Source organism: Ciconia boyciana, chromosome 5 (genome assembly GCF_034638445.1).
Source record: "Ciconia boyciana chromosome 5, ASM3463844v1, whole genome shotgun sequence".
NCBI classification, from domain to species: domain Eukaryota; kingdom Metazoa; phylum Chordata; class Aves; order Ciconiiformes; family Ciconiidae; genus Ciconia; species Ciconia boyciana.
The window spans coordinates 65,351,171-65,356,858 of NC_132938.1; the positions used below are offsets into that span (position 1 = coordinate 65,351,171).

Here is a 5,688-nt window from a genome sequence, read left to right on the forward strand (position 1 = left end):
CTCAGTCAGACAGCTGTGCCTTATTCCCAAGTCAGGACTGTGTGGTACCTGGGGGATCACTTTCAGATTGAGTTTTAGGTGCTGTTGAATTTGAGTCCATGCTCTGCAGGTAAACAGTAGAAGGGATTGGTCAAGATTACCAAGTTACTTGTTCTTTCTGAAACCTAACACTTTTCAAATGTGGGGCTTAATCATCTTAATATTGAAGTTGAAGCAATTTTTGCCATCACAGCAGGGAGAAGGACTAGGCTAGGTCAAAATAATTTACATGACAATTGTAACTATATTGCTACCATGGGTCAGAAATTATTGTTGTCATTACAATGGGAGAACTGAAGAGAAATCCTTCTCAATTTTTTTTTACTATATATTTTAGGAATAGTTGTTTAGAAGAACTTTTGATTACATACACATTAGAGGTAAGTGGTGTGTGTGGTGCTGTGGATTTATGATGTGACAGGTTTTTGTTTCCTGACAAATTGTTTCTGGGTAATTTTTAAGAAAATTTAAACAAATCACATGTATTCTATTTCTCTGTTACTCAAGTTCTACTGTCAAGGCAAAGAGGAAAAAAAGGAAAAAAAAAAAAAAAGGAAAACCCAGCTACAGTTACAGAATCTGTTTTTTTGTTCAAACCTTATCATCTTAGTGGGCCTATATATACTCTATTCTTTGTAAACTCATAATTACAATACACTATAGTAGTATCATAATTACACACTGAAACATGCCTCAGGCAAGCCATGCATTTTGGTACTTTAGTTATGCTTTGCAATACTTCAGTTAACCTAGTTGTTAGTGTGGGAAGCCAAATACACTGCAACTCAGCAAAGGCAATAAAAAAAAAAAAAGGCAGGTTGGCAGGAGATTAATGTCCATGCTGATGAACACAAATCAAAATACTTGTTGCAAACATTGATTTCCTACATGAGAATTTAAAAATTAGGAAAGAATCAATTGTGAAAATTAGGTATAAATTTTGCATTGATTTTGAAATAAAATATTCACCTACAGAAGAGGGATAGATAGTAAAAAGGTGTGTATTGAACACAGAAAAACAAGTCAGCAGAATGACTTTGATTTGGACTGAGAAGCTGGAGTCAAAACAGTAACCCTTCAGTAACCCAAACAGTAACCCTTAACAGCAATAATGTTTCATGTTCATGTGATGGCTAGCACTGAGAAGTGGACTTCAACTGGAAGTCCATGATGCTACAGCAATACAAATCTGCTATTGTCTTCCATCCTTGGCTGCAGTGGCTTAAACATAAACGATGGACACTTTTGACCCTGCGTGTCAGAAAAGGATAAATTATCTGCTCATTTGAGGCAAGACAAAGTCTCCCTGACAGGTATGCAAGCATAATCTGGAGCAATTCTAATAATACACTAAATGGCATTGCTTCAGAATGGCATAACTGGTATAACCAAGAGCAAGGTTTTGTTCAAGCAGCAAATATTTGCTAATAAATTATGGTGGTCTTCAGAAATGAAAGAGAAGATGTGAGGTTAAAGGAAAATACAGAGTCCCCTAATTCATGCAGGGACTGATCCAATTCTTAAAGACTTTATTTGGGGTCAAATGTGGCTTACAGTCAACAGAAGAACTTTCCTTCATAGGGAGAACAGGATTTCAGTCAGGCACCAGCATGAAAACCTGCAAGAAAAATGTATTTCTGTTTTGTTGCCTGCAACCCAAATTTAATTAATTCAGTCTAACCGATGTGATTCATATAGTCAACAGATGCGCACTGACAATAAAACATCATTAAACCCCCCCCCTCCAACTCCTAAGAAGAGGGATTTTAAAGAAGGGGTTACATAGATTTAGCCTAGAGGGCAGCAGTGAAAGCCCAGCACACACTGTTGTAGTAGAGAAGTGAAGGCAATAAAACAATCCATGCAGCCCACTTCTCTGCCATTTTATATGCAGCAACTATACGTAAGTCTTTTAAATTTACACAGGCCTCATATCAAGCCAAAAGATAACATACATCAATTGTAACTTCTGTGGCTGTTTGTATTACAGGCTCTCCACCATTAAATGTGGTTGTTCGTTAGTGAAAACAGATGGGTTATGCTTAAACTTTTTCATAAATTAGCTTAAGTCCTGCAATGCATATGCACACCCACACTGACTACTGCCATCAGTCTGTGCTGTATCCTGTTAACCAACAAGAATATTTGCCTTTTGAGCAGTGACTTGGGTCCTGTGACTTACAACTAGAATTACTGTTGCAATGTCTCTCCAATGTTCGTGTCCCTAAACTGACTGTGCAAGGACCAGGCAATGCTGCTCTGCCACCTTCCTAGCTTTCTTCTGACATCACAGCCTCCTCCTGGTGGTACCAGCCCTTCTGATAACACACTCTGATGTGTTTCTAGGAAAAATGATACTCTCTTGCTTTTCTTCAGCAGATTGCTGACGGGTTACATGGGTAACTTACTGATCCTAACTCTCTTACTAATAGTCCTCCTCCTCTCTTCTTTTCCTTTTTTTTTGTTTTTTTATTAAACTTTCTACCTTCTTAGGCAAGACCCAGAAAACATCTTCTTGCCACAATCTTGACAACTTACTGGTTGTTCAGTAATTAATCTCTGGGCATCTACTATATTGGGCTTATTTCCTTCTTCCTGATTCTTGGCATTGACTGTTAAGGGGAAGGTTAGTTTGCTTTAGTGTTCCATATATTGGGGCAGCAGGCATCGTACCAACATAGGGGGTTGATGTAAGATGCACAGTATGTGTAGTCATTTTGTGGAGTATAAGTGCTTTGAGGCAAGGCAGGATGTTTCAAGAAAGCTTTCAAGATTGTACAGTCATCCTAGGATGGAGGTATATCTTACGTTTTTTGTAATTACTTATTTTTACTATCAAGACATCAAGTATTTTATTCTACTGCTGATTAAAACATTAGCTATTAGGAAAACTATTTACAGACTTACATCTCCTGGTCCACAGATAGAAATACAGACTACAGGCAGATATTGCAGTTGGGTTTTTTAACTCTTTTTTTTTTTAAACTTTGCTGAATACACTTTTGCTGAACTCCAACACTGAAGCACCATTTTACAATGAATATTCCCTAACTTCAGATTAAGAGCCTTTGAAAATAAAATTTCTCCTTTCTGAAATCTTTATTTCTCACCATGAGAGTCAGGAGGGAGAAGGTTGCATTTCTCTTATTACATTCTTACCCATAAGCAACAGGTTGCCATGATTTGAGGGAGCCAGTGTGATACATGAGAGGCAGTACAATACTTACAGCCCTGCCATGTTTACTGCAATTCATAGTCCATAGTCTTGTTTGTCTTCAAACTTCAAAATCTCTCACATATTATCTCACAGTAGTTCTAAATAAAATGTATTGATTTGCATACTATTAATATTATAACTTCAGCATCAACATTACAGAAATGCATTATCACTATGATAGAAATATTTTTTCAATAGCAGCATCCTATTGGGTCTGACACTGGAAAACATGTCATTTACATTATACTATACTGGGGTGGGGGGGAGTGATACAGCCAACAGCTTTTTATAATAAGAACCAAGTGCAGCAGTGTATCAACTGGCACACTGGCAGTGAGAAAATTTAATGATATTTCTCAAAAAAAGGTACAAAATTTCTTATAAATCCTGTTTAAAGATACAATTTTAAAGCGGTTAGTAAAGAAGTGTTATACCATCCAGAACAAAAATAGCTACCAAGAAAGGATATAGTCCACATGGTTACCAACACAGCCTTTCAGATCTGAACAGCAAGCCACTAGCAATCGCTGACCAGATGGTAACTGCACTAGCCCAGGAAATAGAGTTTAGTTTTTTGCTTTCCAAATCCCTCACTGCTGTTCAAGTTTGTTCAACACAGCGTGGCCTCTGTAAAGTGGCCTTCCTATAATTGTGCAGCATGTATTTGCAGAGTTTTGAGGATCCTTAGTTACTCAACTATAATGACAAGCTGTGGGGATATGTACCAACTGTGAGCTTGATCACAGGGGAGAGCAATGAGACAAACAGAGGGACACTGTTGAGACTCTTGCCTCCATATAACACCAAGAGCCTATGAAACCAATGTGGCAGATACTGCTCCCAACACTGCATGGAGCTCCACTGAAAGAAACAAAGGTTCACTTAATAATTATCCCAAGCCAAATTCTTCCTGGTTTTTGTCTGGTAGAGTTGTGTAGTATTAAGTGACTGCAATATAGCATACAGGTATTCAGGGACACTTTAGACTATTAGCCCAGCTATGGCAGCAGGAAGCTCAGCACAGTCTATTTCAGTTTGCTCTTGGTACGGTAATTTATCTTTTGGCCATCCAAAACTGAAAAACCCACTGGAAACCTGAGAAGAATAAGAGAAGCAATGGGGAAGATGTGACAATGCATGGGACGTGAGATGGGGAAACAGTAAGAAGGCAAGAGAGATGTCATCCTGCTAGAAGCAATGTAGCCATGAAACCCTATTAGCACTGCAAAAGCTTTCAGGTGGATTATCTGTGCACTCTGTGTACAGACATACTGTCACAATCATGACAGTGCTGTGCAGGCAGCATGTCTTCTTTTTCACAGACCATTCAATGCTGAATTGGCTGGTGTGGTGAAGCAGGAGGTGCAACACATCACAGGATACAGGGCTTGTAGCTCAAATAGTCAAACTAAGAGCTCACTAATTCAGAGAGGGATTGTCCAGGAATTCAGGCTTAATTGCTAAACTCTTTTTACTAGCAGTTCATACAGTGCCTGGCCTAACTCCTCCCTAGGAAGCAGCGGGGTAGAGAAGACATAGAGCAAGAACAGAGCTGAAAGCTCTGCACTGGATCCTCAAGTGGACTTTGCTATAGACATTGTTCCCACTGCTTTATTGTAGTTCTGAGTATGTTTTACTGAGCTACCTGGAGCTTGTGTAGACATGCTCATATTGTGGAAATAAAACCAAACAAAACATCTTTTCAAAGCACAAATCTTGATAAAGCTCTCAGAAAAGAAAATGAAAAGATTAAGAGACACGCTATCCTTGCAAATACCAGACTTGCTTCCAGTTGCAATAGCAGGGTATGACCTTCTTGCTTCAATATGATTTAAAAAAACCCTGCAAGTTTTTATCATATGCTACAGTGTATTTAATTCGTTTTTAAAATATAGTATAGTGCTTAGAGATGAGCAGACATTTTTTTCAAGTGGACATCATTGTGTATCTGCCTATCAAAGTCTGCAGTCTCCCATACAGCAGCCTTAATTGTTTGCATTACTTGGAAGATTAATGCAATTTAAAAGATTTACTACACCATCAGCATAACTATTTAATTATTTAAAGTGTCTTTCTTTGATAAATTCATGTTCATAGGGGTGGCAGCTATATAGAAAATACAGAAGATTTCTTCTTACCTCTCTTCAGCGTAAGATATGTTCTACTATTAATTCTAATCCAAGTCATCAGGAATGGAAACACAAACCCCAAGCCTTCGACACTATGAAACCTGGAAGACAAGCCAGAAATCTCCTAGATGTTTATGTCTATGTATATAGGAAATTAGTTACTTGTGAAAAAAATAAAGATAATGCCAGTTTGTGCTTTGTAACCCCCTAGATAATTGAAACCTCTCTCTCACCCGTATCTTTTTTTTTCCTTTGTGGAGGTGGGGGGGCAATTGAAAGGCAATAAAGTAAAGGAAGGATAAA

The 5,688-nt window shown here is 38.1% G+C and overlaps 1 long non-coding RNA gene across 1 annotated transcript; it reads right to left on the bottom strand.

The window, feature by feature from the left end:
* On the bottom strand, positions 1–5,484 carry LOC140652426 (uncharacterized). The gene is made up of 4 exons (XR_012042784.1): positions 5,395–5,484; positions 3,267–3,354; positions 1,594–1,657; positions 1–103 (listed from the first exon to the last, which is right to left on the bottom strand). It is a non-coding gene; the product is annotated as an uncharacterized lncRNA (long non-coding RNA).
* Between the last annotated feature and the right edge of the window lie 204 nt (positions 5,485–5,688).